The sequence below is a fragment of the Pseudorca crassidens genome, chromosome 16 (assembly GCF_039906515.1).
Source record: "Pseudorca crassidens isolate mPseCra1 chromosome 16, mPseCra1.hap1, whole genome shotgun sequence".
Classification (NCBI taxonomy): Eukaryota; Metazoa; Chordata; class Mammalia; order Artiodactyla; family Delphinidae; genus Pseudorca; species Pseudorca crassidens.
In genome coordinates, this window is record NC_090311.1 from 37449548 (window position 1) to 37476632 (window position 27085).

The 27085-nt window shown below is 37.0% G+C and overlaps 1 protein-coding gene and 1 long non-coding RNA gene across 4 annotated transcripts in view; one reads left to right on the forward strand and one right to left on the reverse strand.

The window, feature by feature from the left end:
• The window catches only part of RNLS (renalase, FAD dependent amine oxidase), a 270242-nt gene that overhangs the window by 94942 nt on the left and 148215 nt on the right, over positions 1 to 27085 (forward strand). The window lies entirely within an intron of this gene.
• Positions 20081 to 27085, reverse strand: part of LOC137209031 (uncharacterized) — a 283085-nt gene continuing 276080 nt past the window's right edge. Inside the window, exon 5 of the long non-coding RNA XR_010935868.1 lies at positions 20081 to 20167. This is a non-coding gene — a long non-coding RNA (uncharacterized lncRNA). The remainder of the gene's footprint in view (positions 20168 to 27085) is intronic.

Consider the following 27085-nt stretch of genomic DNA (forward strand, 5'->3'; position numbering starts at 1 on the left):
CTTTTGTGCATTTTTTATTTGGTTGCTTCTTTTCTTATTTTTGAGTCTTGAACTCTTTATATATATATTAGATTCAACTCCTTCATTAAATGTATGCCGTGTAAATATTTTCTCTTAGCCTGTGGCTATCTTTTCCTCTCCTTAACAGTATCTTTTGAAGAGTAGAAGTTTTTTCATTTTGAAGGAGCGGAATTTATGAATTTATTCTTTTATAATCATATCTTTGATGTCACAAAGATTTTTCTCAAACTTTACTTCAAGAAATGTTATAGATTTTAGGCCTATGATTCACTGTGAGTTAATTCTTATATCTAGTATAAGGTATGGAACAAAGTTCATATTTTACATATGGATATCTAGTTGTTCCAGAATAACTTATTGAAAAGACTATTCTTTCTCCACTGACTTGCCTTTGCACCATTGTCAAAAATCAATTGACTGTATATGTGTGGGTCAATTTCTGGACCCTCTATTCTGTTCCATTAGCCTGCTTGTCTGTCTTTACACCAGTGCCACACTGTCTTCATTACTATAGCTTTCTAATAAATCTTGAAATCAGGTAATGTTATCCCTCCAGCTTTGTTCTTCCTTTTTGAAGTTGTTTTGTCAATTCTGGGTTCTTTGTATTTCCAAATAAATTTAAGAATTAGCTCTTCAATTTATTCCAAAAAAAACTTGCTGTGATTTTGGTTGGGATTTTGTTAATCTATAGATTAATTTGGGGAGAATTGACATCTTAACAATATTGAGTCTTTTGACCCATGAACAAGCATCAAATAATAAATGCTTAGGGATAAATCCGACTGTGTGTGAGATACATACACTGAAACCACAGAACATTGCTGAGAGAAATTAAAGACCTGAATACATATATTTCAACTGGCCATTTAAAAAATTTGTCATGCTTTATTTGCCTTGTGTTTTTTTTTTCTCCCTCTCTGCTTGTAGTCCAACTTCAAAGAAATTAAGATATAATAACTTTAAAGGTGTGCTATTTGTCTCTACCTTCAGTTACTAATGAAAAAATGATTGATGGAAAGTTTAGAAAAGGGTTGTTTATAAATAAATTATTCATAGAATCATTAGCTGCTGTATGTATTATCTAGGCACTTTGTTCTTTCTCTTCTTCAATTTTTTTCTCTACTTCTGGCACTTTCACTTCTCATTAGTGTCTTCTGGGGTAGATAGGAGTAGAGAGAAGAAATGAGATGAAACTAATAAATTCTTTTTTCCCTGTTATTAAAAGCCTTTATGGAAAAAGAAATTGAATGCTGTGTTTAGGGATTTCACTTATCTTTCCTGTCCCCATTCTGTGCCCCACATTTCCATAGACGAGTGATGATTGGCAATAGTAGGAAAGTACAAATATGTACATTTAAATATCAAATGCTGCCTTCTAAATTTGTTAATGTGTTTTATCAGTGAACACTCACAACATATGTGAAGTGCATTTCTCAAGAGTGAAGCCTATCTTTTTGAAGAAGATTTGTCATTATAATAAAGATTTAGAATTTTGAAATTTGTTAAATTATCTAATAGAGTTCGCTTGGTAGCTGTTGAGATTAAAACAAGCTATTACTGAGAACCCTCATAAACTTTTATGTTATTCATACTTAGGATTAATAATTCTTATGAAAATTTGCTTTCAGTTCACATCTTATAAGAGAGTTGATATAAGTTACAGCTGATGTGTGTGTTACCAAGACATACTTTTCAGAATTGTGAGGTATAATAAGTTGAATATTATTTATGAGTATCTTCAACAAGGCATAATTAAAACTACGTTGCTCTTGATAAAATAAAGAATACATATGTGATACAGCATCCCTAATTATCTTTTTTATATTCATTTAATTGTTAATTTGCAAAATTAGGTAATTTGCAAAAGATTCTCCATTATTACCACCAGTTTGTAAAGTTCTTGTGTAACTTAATTTAGAGTAAAATTACTTGCACAGTATAAAATATGAAGGTTATTTTTTCTTATTATGTAGTGTGAGTTTATTGATTCTCTAGGAGGAAGGGCTGTGAACAAAGAGAAGTAAGCACAGAATGGAACCTAGAACTTGCCAAGAAAAATTGTATTTGGTCTTTGAGAAACAGAAATATTAAAAACATAACTGGAATAAAAGAAGAAATAGTTAAAGAACACCAAGATAATCATTTTGCAATATATACATGTATCAAACCATCATGTTATACACCTTAAACTTATACAATGTTATATATCAATAAATAGGTGGAGGGGAGAGTACCAAGAAGGATTAAATTTATTCAAATAAGCAGCTTTTGTGATGTGCCTTATGTGACATTTAGGGAACCTATAAATGTCATCAGGGAATCAGTAGCTATCATTTTGAAAAATCACAGTTAACAGGAAATTTTTCTACATAGCCTTTAGGAAACGTATCCATCTTAAAATAAAGGAAATTTAAAAGTGAAATTCTGCCAACATTCACTGCAAACCTATTGTGTTTTAAGTGCTGGAATACAGAGATGAAGTAAAAGTCCTGATTTCAAGGACTCCCAGCTGTGGCGAAGGGAAGAGCTTGGCAAATCCTCTTCCCAAAAAAATCAATTGTAAAACTGGACAAAACTTGTAAAAAACAAACAAACAAAAAAAACTAACAAGAAACCATTTGTTCTGTAGAAAACCAAAATCATATAATAATCTGAGAAGCTTAATGCCTGAAAAACTATTGAATGTTAGATCTATCCATCAGAAAATAGAAGCTTTACTAACTCAAGGTGTTTGAGCACAACCTCAGTCCAATCATTGGCTGACCATTAAATTATTCAGTCCCAAGGGTGACTCCTAGGGATCTAGGTTTAAAAGTTAGAACAAGAGTAATAAAAGAAAACTGAGCAGGGACATCAGTGCCTGCTCTCCACTGGGAGATAGATTTCACAGATTTAGCCCAGGCAAGTTGCTAAACAAAAAATAAACAACAACAATAAAAAGCAACAACAACCACTGCCATCAGGGGGAGAAGTCAGAATCCAGAGTTGCTGTAATATATTATCTAAAATGTTCAGTTTTCAGCAAAAAGTTAAAAGACTAGAAAGTGTGACTAAGGAAAGGAGCAGTCAGTAGCAATTGTCTCTGAGTATCCCCAGATGTTGGATTTAGTAAACAAAGACTTCAAAGCAGCTAAATGAAATCATTTTTAAAGAATAATGGAAATTATGACAATATGAATCAAGTAATAAATCTCAATAAGTATGTAGAAATTATAAAAAGTAAAAGATTCAAATGGAAATTCTGAAGTTAAAAGTACAGCAACTGAAATGAAAAATTCACTAAAGTGACTCAAGAGCAGATTTGAGATGGCAGGAGAAAGAATCAGTGGACTTGAGACTGATCAATAGAAGTTATCCAATATGAAGAACACAGAGAAAAAGGACTGAAGAAAAATGGAGAGTTCCAAATCAAGATGGCAGAGTAGCAAGATTCTGAGCTCACCTCCTCCAATGGACACACCAGAAGTACAACTATATCCAGAATAACTCTCTCTGAGAAAGGCCTGAAGACTAGCAGAGCAGATTTTCTACAGCAAAGGATATAAGTGAAAGGCCACAAAGGAGGAGAAGAGATGCAGTCTATTCAGAATCCACATCTGCATTGTGGTGACCTACAAGCAAGAGGGATATCACAACCATAGAGGGCCTCCCTGAAAAGTGAGGGATTCAAGCCCCACATGGTGCTCCCCAGCCTAGGGGACTTGCACCTGGAAGATGAGCCCCCATAATGCCTGGCTATGAAAACCAGCAGGGCTTATGTCTGGGAGAGATGGAGGGGTGTGGGAAACCAAGACTGTCACATACAAACTCACTGTCTCCAAGTTCCAGCACAGAAGCAACAGCCTGAAAAGCACTTGGGTCATACAAGGAGATTCCTTGACTGATATTAGGGTGGGTACCGAGGGGCAGGAATCTAGTGGAACTTTCCCTGGAGACATAAGCCCTGGTGAGTGCCATTTTTTTGTACTTTTCTTCCACCTAGCTGACCCGGCATTGGCAGGCACCATTTCTGTCACTCTCAGTCAACCTACCTAACACCATGTGTCCCCCCTGGCATTCCCATGAGGACCCAACCCACCCACCCTGTCTGACCCCTTCAAAGCAGCTCCAGGGAAACAGTAAAAAAGTAAAAAAAAAAATTTTAAGTAAAAAAAAAAAAAAAAGCAGCTCCAGCCCCACCCCATCTGGTGGTGCCCCTCCAAAGCAGTCCCAATCAGTGCTGGTCCCCCTCCAAAGCAGCTCCCACCTTGGGGCTAGGCACAACCTATCTTGACAGGCAGCCTTAGCTGGCACCAGTGCCTTTCTAAAACAGCTGTCACTTCAGGGGGCCAGTCCTGCACACCAGTGTGCCTACAACAGTCTCAAAAGGCCTTGCTGCCAGTTGCACCAGGGACCAGCCCCACAAATCAATGCACTAGTAGCAGTCATGGCTGGACCTCCCAGTCAGCTGTGCTGGGGGCCTGCCCTGCCCGACAATGAATGTACAGCAGTCGCAGCCCAACCACAACAGAAGGAGGCATGCAGCCCACACAGAGGATACCCCTGGAACACCTGGCTTTGGTGACCACAGGTGATTGTGCCACGAAGCCCCATGATTGTGCCATGGAGCCCCACAGGACACCTTCTACATAAAGCCACTCTTTCAAAACTGAGAGATATAGCTCATATACCTAATACATAGAAACAAATACAGAGAGTTAGGCAAAATGAAGAGAGAAAGGAATACCTTCCAAACAAAAGAATAAGACAATACCTAAAAGAACTAAATAAAACAGAGATAAGAAATTTACCAGATAAAGAGTTCAAAATAACAGTCATAAAGATGCTCACAAACTCAAGAGAAGAATGGATTAACTCCTTGAGAACTTCGACAAAGAGATAGAAAATATAAAAAAAGAGCCAATCAGACTGAAGAATATACTAAGGGAAATGAAAACTACATCACAGGGAATCAACAGAAGATTAGAGGACAAAGAAGAATGGATCAGTGATCTAGAAGATAGGGTAGTGGAAATCACCCAATTGAAAAAGAAAAAAGAACTTTAAAAATGAGAATAGTTTGAGGGACCTTTAAGACACATCAAGCATACTAACATTCACATTTATAGGGGTTCCAGAAGGGACAGAAAACCTGTTGAAGAAATAATGACTGAAAACTTCATTAACCTGGTGAAAAAACAGACATCCAGGTCCAAAAACCAGAGAGAGTTCCAAACAATATGAAACCAGAGACCCACACTGAGACACATTGTAATTAAAATGTCAAAAGTTGAAGAGAGAATCTTAAAAGCAGAAAGAGAAAAACAGCTAGTTACATACAAGGGAACCCCCATAAGACTATCCACTTATTTTTCAGTAGAAACTTTACAGGCCAGAAGGGAGTGGCATGATATATTCAAAGTGCTGAAAGGAAAAAATTTACTTCCAAGAATACTCTACCCAGCAAGAGTATTATTTTGAATTGAAGGAGAGATAAAGAGTTTCTCAGACAAACAAAACCTAAAGGAGTTCATATCACTAAACTGACATTACAAGAAATGTTAGAGGGACTTCTTTAAATGGAAAGAAAGAAGCCATAATTAGAAACAAGATAATTGTAAAAGAACAAATCTTACCGGTAAAGGTAAACATATAGTAAAGGTAGTGGGTCAACCACCTATAAAGCTAGTATGAAGGTTAAAAGAGAAAAGTAGTAAGATTACCTATATCTAAAATAATTAGTTAAGCAATATACAAAACAAAAAGATGTAAAATATGACATTAAAAACATGAAACTGGGGTGGAGGTAAAAATGCAGTGCTTTTAGAATGCACTTTAACATAAACCATAAACTTAGAATAGACCGCTGTATACATATGTTGTAATATATGAACTCATGGGTACCACAAATTAAAAACCTAAAACAGATAGGCAAAAAATGAAGAGAAAGGAATACAAACTTAACACTAAAGCAAGTCATCAAATCACAAGGGAGGAGAATGAGAGAAGAAAGGAACAGAGAAGAACTACAAATAAATGGAAAGATACTATGTGTTTATGGATTGGAAAAATTAATATTGTTAAAATGTTCATACTACCCACAGCAATCTACAAATTCAATGTAACCTTATCAAGATATCAGTGACAGTTTTCACAGAACTGGAAGAAATAATCCTAAAATTTGTATGGAACCACAAAAAAAAACCCTGAATAGACAAAGCAAGCTTAAGAAAGAACAAAGCTGGAGGTAGCATGCTCCCTGACTTCAAACTATATTACAAAACTATACTAATGAAAACAATAAGGCTCTGGCACAAAAACAGACACATAGATCAATGAAACAGAATGGAGAGCCAAGAAATAGACCCATACTTATATGATCAATTAACTTATGACAAATGACCCAAGAACATGCAGTGGGGAAAAGACAGTCTCTTCAAAAATGGTGTTTGGAAAACTGGATAGCTGCATGCAGAAGAATGAAACTGGACCACTTTATTATTTCATATACAAAAATACACCCAAAATGGATTAAAGACTTAAATGTACGACCTGAAACCACAAAACTCCTAGAAGAAAACATAGGCGGTGTGCTCTTTGCCTTCAGTCTTAGCAATGTTTTTTGGATCTGTTTTCTCAGGCAAGGGCAACAAAAGCAAAACTAAACAAATGGGACTATATCAAACTAAAAATCTTTTGCACATGAAGGAAATCATCAACAAAATGAAAAGGCAGCCTATTGAATGGGAGAAGATATTTGCACATGATATATCTGGCAAGATTTTAATATTCAAAATATATAAAATACTCACAGAACTCAATATCAAAAAAATCAAACAATCAAGATTTTTTAAATTTTTAAAATTTTTAAAATTTTTTAAAAAATTGTTTAAATTTTTAAATCAAGATTTAAAAATGAGCAAAGGGATTTTGATTTTCTGAGGAGACATACAGGTGGCCAACAGAGACATGAAAAGATGTTCAACATCATTAATCATCAGGGGAAGGCAAATCAAAACCACAGTGAGATACCTCACATGTCAAAATGGCTATTATCAAAAAGACAACAAATAGCAAGTCTTGGCAAGGATGTAGAGAAAAGTGAACCCTCGTGCACTGTTGGTGGGAATGTGAATTGGTGCAGCCACTGTGGAAAACAGTATGGAGGTCCCTCAAAAAATTAATAAAACTACCATGCAATCAAGCATTTCCACTTCTGGATATTTAAAGAAAATGAAAACACTAATTTGAAAAGATGTATGACCTTTGTGTTTTTTTGCAGCATTATTTACAGTAGCCAAAATATGGAAGCAACCTAACTGTCCATTGGTAGGTGAATGGATAAAGAAGATGTGGTATATATAGATAATAGAATATTACTCAGCCATAAGAAAGAATAAAATCTTGTCATTTGTGACAACATGGCTGAACCTAGAGGGTATTATGCTAAGAGAAGTAAGTGAGACAGAGAAAAACAAATACCATATGATTTCACTTATATGTGGAATCTAAAACACAAAACATACAAACAGAACAAAACAGAAATAGACTCATAGATACAGAGAACAAACTGGTGGTTGACAAAGTGAAGGGATTTGGGAATTGGGCAAAATAGCTGATGGGGATTAAGAGGTACAGGCTTCTAGTTATAAAATAAATAAGTCATGGGGATATAACGTACAACATAGAGAATATAGCCAATAATATTGTAATGACTTTGTATGGTGAGAGATGGTTACTAGACTTATTGTGGGGATAAATTTGTAATGTATATAACTGTCAAATTACTATGTTGTACACCTGAAATTAATATAATATTGCATTTCATCTATGCTTTAATAAAAAGGAAAAAAGAAGATAGTGCAGTCCAGTGTGGTAGATTTCTCAGTGTCTAAGTTGGAACTTGAATGCCATATTCAGAACCCAAGTACTGGTCACTTCCCAGGGCAAATCCTCTTTCTCATGGCATGGATAATGCAATGTTTAATATTACCTAAAATATATTTTTCCCTCATGTGATTTCCTAAAGACAGAACATAAAATTAAATTTCATGAAACTTAAAAAAAAAAGGAAAAGAAAAATGAGGAGAGCCTTGGAGATCTGTGGGACATCTTGAATACCAACATACATGCAATAGGAGTCCCAAATGAGAGGAAAGAGAGAAAGCAGCAGAGAAAGAAGACATTTGATGAAATAATGGCCAAAAACTTTCCAAATTTGAAAACCAACATTACTCCACAGATTCAAGAAACTCAATGAATCCTATAAGGAATAAACACAAAACCATACACACCTAGACGCATCATATTCAAACTGTTGAAAGCCAAAGAAAAAAAGAAAAACTTAAAATCAGTAAGAGAGAAACAGCCCATGACATGAGAAGAATTAATGCAATTAATGCCTGACTGTTCATTTGAAAGAATGGAGTCCAGAAAGCAGTTGAATGATATACTCAAAGGGCTGAAAGAAAAAATGCCAACCAAAAATTGTATATCCAGCAAAACTAGCCTTCAAAAATGAAGATGAGATAAATCATTCCAGATTTAAAAAAAAAAAAAAAAAGACTGAGAGAACTCATTGCTAGCAGATCTGCCTTACAAGAATACCACAGGACAAGAAATCTTGTCAGCTAAAAGGAAGTGACACTAAAAGATAACTCAAATTCAAATTCACAGAAAGAAATGAAAAACACTGGAAATGATAAATATATGTTAATATAAAAGGCTATATAAGCATATTTCTACTCATGACTTCTGCAAAAGTCATAATATTCTGTAAGGTAGTTATTATACTATACTGTTTCATTTACACATATATGTATACATTCATATATATGTAATATATAGGACAATAATAGCACAAAAATGGAGAGGGAATGGAACTATAAAGGAGCCAATTTTCTACATTTGACTCATTTATTAGTAATCTGCAGTTGACTGTGATAAGTCAAGATGCATATTGTAATCCCTAGAGCCTCCATTTAGAAAATAACTCCAAATAAAATCATTAAAAAAAATCAACACAGAAATTAAAATAGTACTCTAAAAATACACAACACAAAAAAGGCAGTAATGAAGGAATAAAACAAAAAAAATAGGATACATACAGACAACAAATAGCAAAATGAAAAATGTAAATCCACCCATGTTTATTAAATGTGAATGGTCTAAACATCTCAGTCAAAAGACATAGATTGTCATACTAGATTTTAAAAAGTAAGATCCAGCTATATACTCTCTACAGAGACACAAGTTAGATTCAAAGACAAACAAATCTATTTAAAGTAAATATGTGATTCAAACCCAGGTACTCTGGCTCCTCACTTGGCTGGAAAGATAGAATCTATATAGATAGATAGAAACAATACAAGGTAATGTAGTTACAGCTATGTGAAGTCAGGAAAAGGGAGAAGCCAGTTTGCACTTGTTTAGACAAGTAGTTCCAGCATTCTTAAAGAGATGGCCTGAACATGGAAGGGAGTACATTATAAGTGAGTTGTATAGGAATGAAAAGAACATATTTGGAGTGAACAGTTCATTCATTCATTCATTCATGTTAAGACCCTCCTATAGGCCATGTACTGTGCCATTTGCTGTGATATGAAAAAGCAGCAGATAGGAGTTTGACAAGCACAGAGAATGACAACACTGGGTGATAAATACTATAGAAGAGGAGTCGAGGAAGGATCGATTGTGCAGAGGATAAGCTGAAGTTCACAGAGGAAGCCTGTTATTCCTGGGTCTTAGTGGAGAGGTACAAATGAACCAATCCAAGAAGGGGCTGCAGGGTAAGTATGAGAGCATGTGAGAATAGTCACATGGTTCAGAGTAATGGAAGTGTTACCACAGAAGGTAATTGGAGGTAATTAGGGATTTGCAGCTGGAAAGGCTGAGTTGAGGATGGATGAGGCCTGCATATTGTGGGTTCATTCTTTATTTGGGGGAACAGTGGAGAGCCTTTAAGGATACCAACCTGCCCTGGAATGCTTTGATGACTAGAGGCAGGTAATGTTGGGGTGAAGTGAGACCACATGTAAAGGGATCTTTAGTGACAGAGTGAGTTATTTGGACTTGAGATGACAGGAAGTGAGGAACCATGTCATATGATTAAACCCAGCCATATAGTTAAAATCAGCAAGTGGGCCTGAGGTGTTGATTTCATAATGGCGTGATGGCAGTGGGAATAGAAAGGAAAGGAATCTGACCGGAGTATTGACAATATATTGCCAGGTATCAAAGACTGATTGGATATAAGGAATAAGAGAGAGGGAAGAGTCAGATGACCTCATGTTTTCAAGCCAGGGACACTTGGAGACTAGGAAGACTGTGGCACTGGAAGCAGACATTAAGAAACAGGCACAAGGAACGTGTTTAAATGGGAGAAAGTAAATGTTTTTTAAATGTTTGAAAGATAACATCAGAGCCTTTTGGAATAGATTCTAAAGTCTTTATTGATAGTGGTCCTTAGTCCACAAAGAACCCGAGGCAGCTGATTCTCAAGTTTTAATGTTTGTAGGTTTAAAAAAAAAAAGATAAAATCTAACCAGGATAAACATTAATCTATCTGGACCACATGGCCTCATAAAATTCCATGCATGCATTCAACATGTATTATGAACTCCTAGAGAGTATTACCTAGTGGATGGTGGCATAGATTAGAAGCAACAGTATGTGTTCTAGGGTTGGACAGAACTTGGGTCATATCCCAGCCCCTGCACAGGATAGCTGTGTGAAGTCAGCAAAATACTGACCCTCTCTGACCGCGAAATTCCTCAGCTGTGAAACAGAGACAATGGCAGTGCCCACCTCATAGGAAGATTGTGGGAATTAAGTGGGGCGATGCATATAAAACCTTCAGTCCAGTGCCAGGCACACAGAGGATGATCAGGGAGGGTGAGATGCTGCTGTTATTGTCTGTCATCATCTCTGAATCCCCTTTATCTCCATCAGCCCTGTCATCTCTATCATCAGTATCCCTGTTCACCATTTTCCTTTCCATCACTGTTATCATTGTCATCCCTGTGGTCACCATCATCACCATCATTTTTAGCCTCCATGGTGGAAATTCCTCAAGGTGATAGGCACCTGCTTTGTTGCTCTATTAGTTCTTCTGTGAACAAATACTGAATATTACTATTTAAGAGGCAAATCTAGACATGGAATGTCCCTGAATTGTTGCTGTCAGTTTAGGCCACCCTGCGCCATTCTCCTGTTCTTTTCCTAATAATAAATAGTTATCATTTAATGATATTGATACAAAACTAAGATTTGCTTAAGTTATTCTTGTTTGGGTTAATCCAAAAATTTGAGTTTCATGTATATTATAGTAAGTTAACTGCTGCAAAAAAGTCATACTATTATTGCAGTCAACCTTTTTGTGGCAAAGGAACACAGCATAAAGCACTTACGGAGACATATCCCTTGTTCAAAAAAGATTTAATTAGATGTGAATTCCAGCAAACCTTACTAGTTAAGGAACGGCATTGCATTTGCTGTTTAACCATGCCTTGGGCTTGCATGTTTTGTGAACATCAGTACCCTAGCAAACACAAAATGGAGAACTGGCTTCTCTTACTCACCTCTCAACCCATTTATGCAGATTTTTAAAAAATAGATAATGGAAAGAATTTGGCTATCTTTTCTTTATTGCTGATACCTACATCTATAGGGGAAGTGATTCATGTTTAGGATGCATTCTTCTCAAACAATAATCAATGAGGGTAGTTTATACTGTGTCCAGACTTCTGCTTTGAAGTACTACAAGATTGTTGATTTAGAAAGTGGCTTTGATGAACATTCCTCAAGATAAAAGCATATTGCTTTTCAATATGTCACCTACTCATTTTGGACTATGGGGGAGCTTATTTTATGTACTCCCTTGTCCTCTTCCTAGCTATATGCATTCCAGCAAGTTTAAGGGTGGTACACAGTGAATGACTCAGCTGCTTCTCTGTGGAATCCATGGACCAGTGCCCACCTGCAAACATTTTGCTACCAATCTAGGATAGGATAAGTCAGAGATTGAGAGTAAGGGCTTAGAAATTTTCCTGGTAATTTGACATTGCAATGACATCCAAATATATGCCTCTGTATTTAACAAAAATCTTAGTCATCAATTGATTGGAAGTTTTAAAAAATGAAAAACTGTAACAACAACCAAAACAAAGACAAAAACTAAATTCTGGTCCTTCACCACATTGGTCAACAGAACACTAGTTCTGTGGGATATTAATAGGTATTCCATAAAAAGTGCATACTACCCTTAAATAAGTTTGGGAAGAACTTATAAAATAAGTCTGGGTTCTTCAGGACTCCTCAGGGACTGCATTGCAAACCTCCTGGGTAGGAGAAGGGTAAGCAGAGTCTCTGATCTCATAAAACCCTGGATTTGTAGAGTATCTGCAGAGTGTCCTGTAGAGAAGACTATGAAAAAAATATTCCATAGCTATTTTTAATTTTTCAGTTATTTCTTACACAGCTTTAGTACAGCATTATGATTCTCCAAACTTGATTTTTTTCCTTATTTTTTAACTTTTGAAACATGCCCTATACTGTTACCACTGTAGTCAATGTTACCATTTTTCTAATATCATGGGTTTTTTTCTTTTAGTTAAAAAAATATATGACCGATTGGTCAAGACAAAGCCCCACCTCCTAGAAGTCAGAGACTACATTTTTCTTATGATTTCTGGATCATCACAGAGAATCTGGAATGAACCTCTGCAGTTTATGTGAGGGATGACTTGAAAATTATTGTATTGGAAAATTCTTCTTGGCATAGAAAGGTAAAATTAGGATCTGAAGGGACATTGGAATAAATCAGACATGGAAAGGTTTTTTAGTGCTACTCATGAAGGTAGAGGAAAAACGAAAGGGCAACTGAGGGTTAAAGAAGTCATTTAAAAGTACTTAAAGAAAATGTAGGGACCTTATGAAACTTAAAAGCTTTTGCACTGCAAAGGAAACCATAAACAAGATGAAAAGACAACCCTCAGAATGGGAGAAGATATTTGCAAACAAAGCAACTGACAAAGGATTAATCTCCAAAATATACAAACAGCTCAGGCAGCTCAATATCAAAAAAACAAACAACACAATACAGAAATGGGCAAAAGACCTAAATAGACATTTCTCCAAAGAAGATATACAGATTGCCAAGAAACATATGAAAGGATGTTCAACACCACTAATCATTAGAGAAATGCAAATCAAAACCACAATGAGGTATCACCTCACACTGGTCAGAATGGCCATCATCAAAAAATCTACAAACAGTAAATGCTGGAGAGGGTGTAGAGAAAAGGGAACCCTCTTGCTCTGTTGGAGGGAATGTCAATTGATACAACCACTATGGAGAACAGTATGGAGGTTCCTTAAAAAACTAAAAATAGAACTACCATACGACCCAGCAATCCCACTACTGGGCATATACCCTGGGAAAACCATAATTCAAAAAGAGTCATGTACCACAATGTTCATTGCAGCACTATTTACAATAGTCAGGACATGGAAGCAACCTGTGTTCATCAACAGATGAATGGATAAAGAAGATTGGCACATATATACAATGGAATATTAGGCCATAAAAAGAAATGAAGTTGAGTTATTTGTAGTGAGGTGGATGGACCTAGAGACTGTCATACAGAGTGAAGTAAGTCAGAAAGAGGAAAGCAAATACCGTATGCTAACACATATATAAGGAATCTAAAAAAAAAAACTGGCTCTGATGAACCTAGGGGCAGGACAGGAATAACGACGCAGACATAGAAAATGGACTTGAGGACACAGGGAGGGGGAAGGGTAAACTGGGACCAAGTGAAAGAGTAGCATTGACATATATACACTACCAAATGTAAACTAGATAGCTAGTGGGAAGCAGCTGCACAGCACAGGGAGATCAGCTCGGTGCTTTGTGACCACCTAGAGGGGTGGGAGAGGGAGGGTGGGAGGGATGCGCAAGAGGGAGGGCATATGGGGATATATGTATACATATAACTGATTCACTTTGTTATACAGCAGAAACTAACACAACATTGTAAAGCAATTATGCTCCAGTAAAGATGTTAAAAAATATAAAATAAAATAAAAATTAAAAAAAAATAATGAATGGAGTAGAAGCATCCAAAAAGAAACTGTAAAAGTGGTCTTTGAAAGGCTATCAGATATCAGCTCTGAAGCCAAGATCCAGTGCCAGGAACAAGTTATGGGGACGAGATTGCTTCACTTCCTAGTAGATTGGTCTCCCTTATTAAACCAGCACATCCTTCAAGTCCAGATTCTTTTTTTTCTCCTGGTTTGATAACATTAAAGCAGCTCTGTTGCTTGCTGGCCATTGCTTTGAGAGTGAGGTGCTAATAAAGTGTGGAGTAGGTGAAAATCCCCATGAAAGTAGGCAGACTCCACAGCTTCACGTTTGGAAAAGCCCCAGCGGAACGCCAGTGATGTCTTTTCTTTCTGTGTGCCCAAGCCTGCTGGCTTCCTCATCACATTGCTTCACATAGCCGCCCTTTCTATACTCTTGAGTCTCAGCCTCATTTTCACCATTTTCTTCAAATATACACAGCGTTTTCCTATCTTGGGGGGCGGGGCGAGGGAAGCTGACAAATCTATGCTCTCTAGCTACTTTTTATTTCCCACTTTCTCGTTTTTGCAGAACTTCTTAAACAAGGTGTCTTATTTCCTTGCCACCTCCCCTCTCCTTAGTCTCAGGCACCTGGCTTTAATAACAATAATGACTGTAGGAACTATGGCTGGCTTGACTGAGGGCTTACTCTGCACCAGGTTCAGTGCTTAGTGCTGAGCACACATTATTTCAGTGAATTCTCACAATAATCGTCTGTGTCAGGTATTACTCCTATCATAATTGTATAGATGAGATGCTCAGGCTTAGATGAAGCAACACAGCCACTATTGACCGGGCTGGGATTTAGCCCAGGTCTGACTGACCTCAGTGCATTCTCTTAACTACCTCTTTGTTTACTCAGAAGTGTCAGGAAAATGCTCCCAACTGAAGAGGTATTATTATAATCCATTTAAAGCACTTGCTCTTAACAAGGAGCATCACATTAACAAGCACCTCCTTGGGGGCATTTGCAAATTTGTAGACATTTGGTTGTCCTGAAGTTGGAGTTGGGAATGCTACTAGTATTTAATAGCTAAAACAAAGAGTGCAGTGGTGAGAACTGTCCTGCAATGCTGAGAACCACCTCATGCAACAGAGTTATCCTGCCTCACATGCCAGTGATGCCCCATTCAGAAACGATGATAATGGATGAGAATCTAATAATGGATTCAGAAAGCCTAAATAACTTCCCTGAATCTGGAGCCATAAATCAAACTGATATCTGTCTGGCTCTAAAGCTTATGCTTTTTTCACTCTATTCAACACAGTACATTAAAATATTATGCATAATTTGATTTCCTCTCAGAATTATCATATTTTATATGTAACATCTCAAATATAATTTATTTAAAGAATAGTTAGCTAATTTCCTGATAGAATGTTCTTTTAATACATTTAATGGAGACAGCATGTATCATAGTGTTTGCCAGATTTTCAGAAGGATGCTAAAACTCAATGAGAGAAACCATCAACATTATATTAAATGAAGAAAGCTGCCTTATCTGGAGCACGCTGTCTTCTTTACGGTCAACCAGGAGTGGAAAGGACTCATTTAGGAAAGGAAAAAAAGGGGGATGGGGAAAGCTAGGTAAAGAGGTTAGTAGAGAGGAAAATATATATACTTGGATTTTTATTTAATTAGTCTTATATACCAGGCTCTGAGCTGTCACTTGTAATCTTTGCTGCTTCTTTTTAAAAAATCTTTTTCATAAACATACAAAAGCGTTGTACACATTTAAATAAGATTCACATATAAAGGCATCTTTTAAATGTGCTTATTTCCAAAATATATGTCTTATTTTTTTTTGTAGCAGTTTTAGGCTGTGCTGGGCAAAAGACCTTGTTACACTTGCTAAAGGAGAGTTGTGCTTTTCATAATCATAGATTGCATACCTGGACCATACACTTGAACATGCCCAAGTCTGCACAATTTAGCCATCCTTTCCTAACATCAAGGTCCACCACCATTTTTTTTGCCACCCCAAAAAAGTGCAGTAGCAGTTTCAGCCTCATTCTTGTACCTAACTTTGAAACTCCCATCCTGAATTGCCTGAAAGAAAAAAGTGTCTGTTTCTTTATACCGTTTTTTCTCCTTCCTATTTTCACAACTTGAGATATATTTAAAATCAGATATACAAATGATTTTCTGGGAACTGCTGAAAACAGAGAATCTCGAACTTTAGTTATGATAAGAATATCTGGAGAGCTTGTTGAAAATGCAGATTTCCATACCCTGTCCTGGAGAACTGAATTTAGTAGCTCTTGAAGGGCGTAATATGCTTTGTCAGCAAGCTCCCCAGGTGATGGAGTGCAGGTGGTTCATGGACTGTACTTTGAAGACAATTGGTTTAGCATTTAGTAGGCCCTTGATAAATAGCTGTCGGATATATGAATGTATCTGAAGGCTGTCCTGACATCCTTATTTCTGTCAACAGAGGCTTTTACCTATAAACACATGAACTTGCAGTCCTAGAAGATGCGTTAACACTACTTCCCCCTTACTTTGTCCACCTGTTTTCATTGACTCTTGAAGTCTTACTGTGGTTGCTTCTCACTGTTTCTTGCACAGGTCCTTTCCACCTCCATGGCTATCACACTGCTTCAGGACCTCCTATTTCTGGCTTGTCAAAATATTCCCTGGAATCCAGATTCTTTTTACTCCAACTCAGCTTTTAAACCACTATCAATTAATAGTCCCCAATCCCATGCTTATCTGCATTGAAGACTCTTGACCCAAGCTACATTTCCACTTAACCTCCCTCTGCTCTCCTTCTCTTTAACCATACTAGTTTACACTCTTTTCCTTAATCGTGGTTTATGCATTTCCATCTCCCTATCTTTGCTCATGCCATTTCCCCATGGGCAGAAAAGGGTTAACTCAGCAGGCCTGGGTTGTTCAAACCATGCACCTTCCAAAGAAATGCCTGTCTTCAGTTCTAGTCCATGGCCAGCTCCTGGGAGATAACCTCTGAACCCCTGAAATTTTCTTCCTGATAGTGTTTTTGTATGCCTAAGGCCTTGGACCCTACTATATTTATGGTAAAAACCTACTTGTATGCCTGAGGCCTTGGCATACCAGTTTGACCAGATAAGTGTATCCTGACAATGTGATTTATGGTGAAAACCTGTTTTGGCTATAGTGGGTGGCTAGACTCTGAGTAGCTGAGATCAGTCAAGTGGGCTCTACATGTCTATTGTGACTGACCCCCAGTAACAATCCTGGACACCAAGGCTCAAGTGAGCTTTCCTGGTTGGCAACATTTCACATGGGTTGTCACATGTTGTTGCTGGGAGTATTAAGTTTGTGCCCATAAGACTCCCCTGGGAAGGACACCTAGAAGCTTGTACCTGGTTTCTCCTGGGCTTCCCTCCTGTGCCTTTTCCCTTTGCTGATTTTGATCTGTATCCTTTGACTGTAATAAAACATAACCCAATAATATAACAGCTTTTCTGAGTCCTGTGAGTGCTTCTCATGAATCATCAAGCCAAAAGATGGTATTGAGAACCCCTGACACACCCCCATAGGACTGCCTTCTCTTTTCTGCCTCACCATAGCCTAGTCATTTTCAAGTGCCTGCTAAAATCCCTTCCCTGCCACATTGCCTTTCCAGAAAGGCAGGCAGCAAGTAGCATCCTCTGCTGGTGATAGTGCCCACTGAAAACACTTTTCTGAAAAGAAATTTGGCAGTGTTAGAAAAACTTAAAATGGACATACTGTTGACCCAGCAGTTCCACTTTCTGGAGTTTATTTTATAGAAATCTTTACACAAGGGTGTACTGAATGTGTTGCTGTCTTGTTTGCAGAAGCAAAAATTAGAAATAACCCAATCATCCATTGATGGCAATATTAATAGAATAATCCCTTAATTATTACTAATCCCAATGATAAAGCTCCCATTTACTGAGCACATTCTGTTCTAGCCCTGTGCTAAGTGCTGTACTTACAGTATTCCACTTAAATTTATAGCAAATCTTCCATGTAGGTAAATTATCCCCACTTAGACAAACACTGATGCACCTAGAGGTTAAATGGGGACACGTAGCTAAGGTCTGTATGACTCCATCCTTACAATTCATACTAGGCTAATAAAGAGTTGTTAATGAGCCCTGTATACTGGCATGGAAGGATGCCTATCATATATTATTAAGTTTAAAATTAAATTATGAAAATATTGTATAATATGTTACCATTTTTGTAAGCCATATCTATATATACACACATTTGCATAGGAACTAAAAAATGCAGTAAGATTCATTAATTTACTGAACAGGTAACAACTTCTTTTCTCCTAATATGCTAGAATGATGATTACATGATAAACTTGGCTACCCTCATGCAAGGATATGAAAACAGGGAAGACAGGGATCTCAAATTAAAAATAAAAATTGTGTGCCTCCATTGGTAAAAGGGGAGGTACTCTTGATCCTAAATTTTGGGCAAAAAAAGTATTACTATGTTAGTAATGCTACTAATATATTTATGAAAGGAAAGCGTGCCTGCATCCTTTCACAGATAGAAGCAGACAATGTATTAAATATCATTATACTTTTATATATAAATGTACATAATTTTTTAGTTGTAGATAATTTAGAAAATTTTATTAAACATAATATTTTAGTTGTAGAAAATGTATAAAATGAAGCAAAGCACAAAGAAGAAAATAATGGACTGATACATTATTTTCTTAGAGTAGCATTTCTTTTCTGTGTTCTAAAAATGAATCTTATCAGCAGACATGCTAGCAGCTTTTCTCAAAAAAGAAAACAAAAAGCAAAAAAAGAAAAGTTTTGTTGTTTAAATAAATTTGACAGACACTGCATGTTCTCCTTGTTCTAGTGGAAATGTGTTTATTAAATAGGACCTGAAAAAAAAAAAAAGCCCTTCTTTATTCAGTATTTCTTGGATTATGTGACCATATAACTCCTCTTGACTGTCTGTACCCGGGAAGCCCCCAGAATGAAAGGTAACTATTGCCTCTTCTTCTATCTTAGCAACCTGGTCACTGGCAGCAGCGATTTTCTCATCTTTGTCCAAAGAGGAATCAAGAGCCTCAGTTTAGTTGTCCCAATATTTGAACATTCAAGATGCCCAGGAATGATTCTAATTGACTCTACCTGAGCAACATGCCCCAAACAGCCACTATGGAAAAGGAAATAAGATATCTTGATTGACCAGCCTGGGACATAGACTGAGTACTGTGGCCAGGGCACTATGCTCTATGATGGCCAAAATGGCAAGAATCACAAATATTAGAGTGGGGAGAATTAGTTGCCCCAAGAAAAAGAGAGGAGGGAAAAGGTGACAAAATACAGGATGTCTAATATGCTGCCTTACTCTCTTTTTCTGTACTTTTTGATTGAAACTCCTTGTGGGTTTTATAAAAACAAATATTGTATATACATACCATATATTTATTCTCACATTATATTTTTTCAGTTAATATAGCATGAAAATTTATTTTCCATTGACATTATTCTTCAAAAACATGAGCTTTTAGAGCTGCATATAGTCCATGTTGTGAATGAACTATCCTCAGTTTTGGTTTTAAAAAGTTCTAGGTTGCACATTCAGCATCAGGATTTCTTCCTGGTTCAACTCAACATTCAGACTCACAAGGCCACATCTGACATCATTCTACTCCAAAAGGTATAGGATAGGAACAGGACTTGCTAGAAGGGCAGTGGTGGTCATCCCTTTCCTATAGGAGTCCTTGCAGTGGTCCATAGTAATTCATGTGCAAAACGATGAGATGCACATTAGGTAAGTGTGGGATCTGTCCTCGTTTAAAGGCCTTATTCCCCCCTAAAGAAGCCAGTAGCTCTTACAGCAAATCCATAGGGATAGGTTTCAGGGGCCTTGTAAAGGACACGTTCAGTTACAAGAGCCACACTCGGGGAAGCTCAAAGCTATGGTTCCTATCAGTTATTTATAGTTCTCCTAGTATAGATGCCACTTACCTGTCCAGGGTCAGTTTTCCCATAAGTTGTGTTGACTAGTTGTCAACATACTTGACATGCCCCCTCATCAGGTTACCAGGTGTTGACCTAAAACAAATAGACAGCCAGTTATTTCTCCAGCAAAAATGAGTTTGTTTGGAATAAGCAGAGAATTACAGTTCAGGGTCTGCAATCATGGTGAGGCACATGTAGGGCCCTACATAGCAAGGGAAGAACTCTTTTATAGAGGGGAAAAGGAAGTTGGTAGGGCTAGGGTAAACAAAGAGTCCATGGCTTTTCCTTGGCTGAGTCCTTGCCAAAAAGGAAGAGGAGTCTTTCTTCCTGTTGGACTCTGCTATCATTACAGGGTATGAGGACCCCCCTCTTTTGGTCTCCCAACTGTATTTAATTTAGGTTTCTGCTTATTAATTTTTTACACAGGTAACTAAAGATCAAATTCTCTTGAAGAAAGGGGGAAAGCTTTTGTTAACCATTTAACCACAGACATTCTTTTTCGTTTGGTTGGTTTTAGAGGGGATTTTTGTTTCTTGGGGTTTTTGTTTTGTTTTGTTTTCCATTAATAGGCTATTTTTTATTAATTTTTATTGGACTATAGTTGCTTTACAATGTAGTGTTAGTTTCTTTCTTTCTTTTTTTTTTACATTGCTCTGCAACTTTATTCACCCAACAATGTTACTGACATCGATCCACATCCACTGTAGAAACAGATCCACTTCAATCTTAACAGCTATGTGGATTCTACAATATGGCTGAACCATAACCTAACCAGTCCCTATTAATGCACATAAAAATTCTCTCTCGTTTTTTTGAAATTAAAATTTTTTTTTTAATTTTATTTTTTTATACAGCAGGTTCTTATTAGTCATCCATTTTATACATATCACTGTATACATGTCAATCACAATCTCCCAATTCATCACCCCCCCCACCCCCAACGGCTTTCCCCCCTTGGTGTCCATACGTTTGTTCTCTACATCTGTGTCTCAATTTCTGCCCTGCAAACTGGTTCATCTGTACCATTTTTCTAGGTTCCACGGATATGTGTTAATATACGGTATTTGTTTTTCTCTTTCTGACTGACTTCACTCTGTATGACAGTCTCTAGATCCATCCACGTCTCTACAAATGACCCAATTTCGTTCCATTTAATGGCTGAGTATTATTCCATCGTATATATGTACCACATCTTCTTTATCCATTCGTCTGTTGATGGGCATTTAGGTTGCTTCCATGACCTGGCATAGTGCTGCAGTGAACATTGGGGTGCATGTGCCTTTTGAATTATGGTTTTCTCTGGGTATATGCTCAGTAGTGGGATTGCTGGGTCATATGGTAATTCTATTTTTAGTTCTTTAAGGAACTCCCATACTGTTCTCCATAGTGGCTGTATCAATTTACATTCCCACCAACAGTGCAAGGGGATTCCCTTTTCTCCACACCCTCTCCAGCATTTGTTGTTTGTAGATTTTCTGATGATGCCATTCTAACTGATGTAAGGTGATACCTCATTGTAGTTTTGATTTGCATTTCTCTAATAATTAGTGATGTTGAGCAGCTCTTCTTGTGCTTCTTGGCCATCTGTATGTCCTCTTTGGAGAAATGTCTATTTAGGTCTTCTTCTGGGTTGTTTGTTTTTTTTAATATTGAGCTGCATGAGCTGTTAATATATTTTGGAGATTAATCCTTTGTCCGTTGATTTGTTTGCAAATATTTTTTCCCATTCTGAGGGTTGTCTTTTCATCTTATTAGTAGTTTCCTTTGCTGTGCAAAAGATTTTAAGTTTCATTAGGTCCCATTTGTTTATTTTTGTTTTTATTTCCATTACTCTAGTAGGTAGATCAAAAAAGATCTTGCTGCGATTTATGTCATAGAGTGTTCTTCCTATGTTTTCCCCTAAGAGTTTTATAGTGTCCGGTCTTACATTTAGGTCTCTAATCCATTTTGAGGTTTTTTTGTGTGTATGGTGTTTGGGAGTGTTCTACTTTCATTCTTTCACATGTAGCTGTCCAGTTTTTTCAGCACCACTTATTGAAGAGAATGTCTTTTCTCCACTGTGTATGCTTGCCTCCTTTGTCATAGATTAGTTGACCATTGGTGCATGGGTTTATCTCTGGGCTTTCTATCCATTGATCTATATTTCTGTTTTTGTGCCAGTACCATATTGTCTTGATTACTATAGCTTTGTAGTATAGTCTGAAGTCAGGGAGTCTGATTCCTCCAGCTCCATTTTTTTCCCTCATGACTGCTTTGGTTATTCGGGGTCTTTTGTGTCTCCATACAAATTTTAAGACTTTTTGTTCTAGTTATGTAAAAAATTCCATTGGTAATTTGATAGGGATTGCATTGAATCTGTAGATTGCTTTGGTTAGTATAGTCATTTTCATAATATTGATTCTTCCAATCCAAGAACATGGTAAATCTCTCCATTTGTTGGTATCATCTTTAATTTCTTTCAACAGTGTCTTATAGTTTTCTGCGTACAGGTCTTTTGTCTCCCTAGGTAGGTTTATTCCTAGGTATTTTAATCTTTTGTTTGCAGTGGTAAATGGGCGTGTTTCCTTAATTTCTCTTTCAGGTTTTTCATCATTAGTGTATAGGAATGCAAGAGATTTCTGTGCATTAATTTTGTATCCTGCAACTTTATCAAATTCATTGATTAGCTCTAGAAGTTTTCTGGTGGCATCTTTAGGATTCTCTGTGTGTAGTATCATGTCATCTACAAACAGTGACAGTTTCACTTCTTCTATTCCAATTTGTATTCCTTTTATTTCTTTTTCTTCTCTGATTGCCATGCCTAGGACTTACAAATCTATGTTGAATAATAGTGGTGAGAGTGGACATCCTTGTCTTGTTCCTCATCTTAGAGGAAATGCTTTCAGTTTTTCACCATTGAGAATGATGTTTGCTGTGGGTTTGTTGTGTATGGCCTTTATTATGTTGAGGTAGGTTCCCTCTATGCGCACTTTCTGGAGAGTTTTTATCATAAATGGGTGTTGAATTTTGTCAAAAGCTTTTTCTGCATCTATTGAGATGATGATATGGTTTTTCTTCTTCAGTTTGTTAATATGGTGTATCACATTGATTGATTTGCATATATTGAAGAATCCTTGCATCCCTGGGATAAATCCCACTTGATCATGGTGTATGATCCTTTTAATGTGTTGTTGGATTCTGTTTGCTAGTATTTTGTTGAGGAATTTTGCATCTATATTCATCAGTGATATTGGTCTGTAATTTTCTTTTTTTGTAGTATCTTTGTCTGGTTTTGGTATCAGGGTGATGGTGGCCTCATAGAATTTGTTTGGGAGTGTTCCTTCCTCTGCAATTTTTTGGAAGAGTTTGAGAAGGATGAGTGTTAGCTCTTCTCTAAATGTTTGATAGAATTCACCTGTGATGCCATCTGGTCCTGGACTTTTGTTTGTTGGAAGATTTTTAATCACAGTTTCAATTTCATTACTTGAGATTGGTCTGTTCATGTTTTCTATTTCTTCCTGGTTCAATCTTGGAAGTTTATACCTTTCTAAGAATTTGTCCATTTCTTCCAGGTTGTCCATTTTATTGGCATAGAGTTGCTTGTAGTAGTCTCTTAAGATGCTTTGTATTTCTGCGATGTCTGTTGTAACTTCTCCTTATTCATTTCTAATTTTATTGATTTGAGTCCTCTCCCTCTTTTTCTTCATGGGTCTGGCTAAAGGTTTATCCATTTTATTTGATAAGAACCAGCTATCAAAGAACTAGCTTTTAGTTTTATTGATCTTTGCTATTGCTTTCTTTGTTTCTATTTCATTTATTTCTACTGTGATCTTTATGATTTCTTTCCTTCTACTAACTTTGTGTTTTCTTTCTTCTTCTTTCTCTACTTCCTTTAGGCGTAAGGTTAGATTGTTTATTTGAAATTTTTCTTGTTTCTTGAGGTAGGCTTGTATTGCTATAAACTTTCCTCTTAGAACTGCTTTTGCTGCATCCCATAAGTTTTGGGTTGTCATGTTTTCGTTGTCATTTGTCTCTAGGTATTTTTTGATTTCCTCTTTGATTTCTTCAGAGATCTCTTGGTTATTTAGTAACGTATTGGTTAGCCTCCATATGTTTGTGTTTTTTACATTTTTTCCCCTTTAATTCATTTCTAATCTCATAGAATTGTGGTCAGAAAAGATGCTTGATATGATTTCAATTTTCTTAAATTTACTGAGGCTTGATTTGTAACCCAAGATGTAATGTATCCTGGAGAATGTTCCATGTGCACCTGAGAAGAAAGTGTAATCTGCTGTTTTTGGATGGAATGTCCTATAAATATCAAGTAAATCTATCTGGTCTATTGTGTCATTTAAAGCTTGTGTTATCTTATTAATTTTCTGTTTGGATGATTTGTCCATTGGTATAAGTGAGGTGTTAAAGTCCCTCACTATTATTTTGTTACTGTCGATTTCCTCTTTTATAGTTTTTAGCAGTTGCCTTATGTATTGAGGTGCTCCTATGTTGGGTGCATATATATTTATAATTGTTATGTCTTCTTCTTGGATTGATCCCTTGATCATTATATAGTGTCCTTCCTTGTCTCTTGTAACATTCTTTATTTTAATGTCTATTTTATCTGATATGAATATTGCTACTCCAGCTTTCTTTTGATTTCCATTTGCATGGAATATCTTTTTCTATCCCCTCACTTTCAGTCTGAATGTGCCCCTAGGTCTGAAGTGGGTCTCTTGTAGAGAGCATATGTATGGGTCTTGTTTTTGTATCCATTCAGGAAGCCTGTGTCTTTTGGTTAGAGCATTTAATCCATTCACGTTTAAGGTAATTATCGATATGTATGTTCCTATGACCATTTTCTTTATTGTTTTGGGTTTGTTTTTGTAGGTCCTTTTCTTCTCTTTTGTTTCCACTTAGAGAAGTTCCTTTAGCATTTATTGTAGAGCTGGTTTGGTGGTGCTGAATTCTCTTAGCTTTTGCTTGTCTGTAAAGCTTTTGATTTCTCCATCGAATCTGAATGAGATCCTTGCCAGGTACAGTAATATTGGTTGTAGGTTCTTCCCTTTCATCACTTTAAGTATATCATGCCACTCCCTCTGCTTTGTAGAGTTTCTGCTGAGAAATCAGCTCTTAAGCTTATGGGAGTTTCTTTGGTGGGGCTAATGGCAGATTCTGGGAAGGCTCATGCCAAGGGGTACTTTCCAGAACTTCTGCTGCCAGTGTCCTTGTCCTCACAGTGAGACACAGCCACCTCCTGCCCCTGCAGGAGACCCTCCAACACTAGCAGGTAGGTCTGGTTCAGTCTCCTATGGGGTCACTGCTCCTTCCCTTGGGTCCCAATTTGCACACTACTTTGTGTGGGCCCTCCAAGAGTGGAGTCTCTGTTTCCCCCAGTCCTGTCGAAGTCCTGCAGTCAGATACTGCCAGGCTTCAAAGTCTGATTCTCTAGGAATTTATCCTCCTGTTGCCAGACCCACAGATTGGGAAGTTTGACGTGGGGCTCATAACCTTCACTCCAGTGGGTGCACTTCTGTGGTATAAGTGTTCTCCAGTTTGTGAATCACCCAACTGGCAGTTATAGGATTTGATTTTATTGTGATTGCACCCCTCCTACCATCTCATTTTGGCTTCTCCTTTGTCTTTGGATGTGGGGTATCTTTTTTGGTGAGTTCCAGTGTCTTCCTGTCGATGATTGTTCAGCAATTAGTTGTGTTTCTGGTGTTCTTGCAAGAGGGAGTGAGAGCACATCTTTCTACTCCGCCATCTTGAACCAATCTCCATTGTGTTAGTTTCTGCTGCACAGCAAAGTGAATCAGCTGTACGTATATATATATATCCCCTCTTTTTTGGATTTCCTTCCCACTTAGGTGACCACAGGCCCATAGACATTCTTAAACATAAGTTATTGTCCAGATATGTGATTGTTTCCTTAAATAAATTCTAGAAAGTGGGAATACTGAGTCAAACAGAATGAATAATTTAAAAATTCCTGATACATACAACTAAATTATTTTTCATAAAGGTACACCAAATCAAAATATCATTGATGATATACTTTTCACATTTGGGACCCATATGACTTTCCAGCATTATTTCTGGCACTTTCTTCCTGAATGTAACTTTCCCTCCAGCTCCATTAGCCTCTTCACCCATTTCATTTTCTTTAACATTTCTTGCATAGCCTGGTCCTCTGACTAGAATGTTCTGTCATTTCTCTGCCTAGTGCCACCTGGTTTACCTTTCGAAGTACACTAGAAGTGTCCCCTCCTCTTGAATTTGTCCCCAAAGACTGTTTCCCCTCAACACTTTCCTAAGTAGAATTCTTGACTCACCCCTCTCATGCCCATAGTTTTTGTTCTGAAGGCTACTTCAGTGCTTTTCAGGTTGTATTTATTGTTAGGTGTATATATGTCTATTGTTTATCGTAGAATATGAACTCTCTGTAGCTAGAAACTGCATTTGCAATTCTCCAGTTCAGAGCACTTTCAATAGCCTATAATGGCCTTTTAAAAAATGTTTGTATTTAGAAGAGTATGAGTTAATTTGACAATAAATAGTTATTGAACAGTTACTATAGGACAGGCACTGTTAAAAGTACTCTATCCTCAGCATCTAGAACTGTACCTGCACATTATAGATGGCCAATAAATAGTAAATACCAGTTGAATGAGTGAGTGAATGCAGATACAGCACTGGATAAGACAAGGTCCCTATTAACCTGAAGTATAAATTTTAAAGAGTGAAGAGAGAGAATAAGCCAACAAATAAGAAAGTTATTAGATATAAGATGTGCAATGAAGAGAATTAAAATGAGGAAGATGTTATAAAATGCTGGGTGGGCACTTTAGAATTGGTAGTCAAGGAAGGGTTTGCTGTGGAAGTGACAAGCTGAGATCTGTATGCTAAGGAGTAGTTGGCCATGCAAAGATTTGGAGAAGGGCATTCCAGGCATAGGCAAAATCTAGTGCAAAGATCCTGTGATGGAAAGAGCCTGGCATATTTAAGGTAATCACAAGGAGTGCTCTGGAGGTGGGG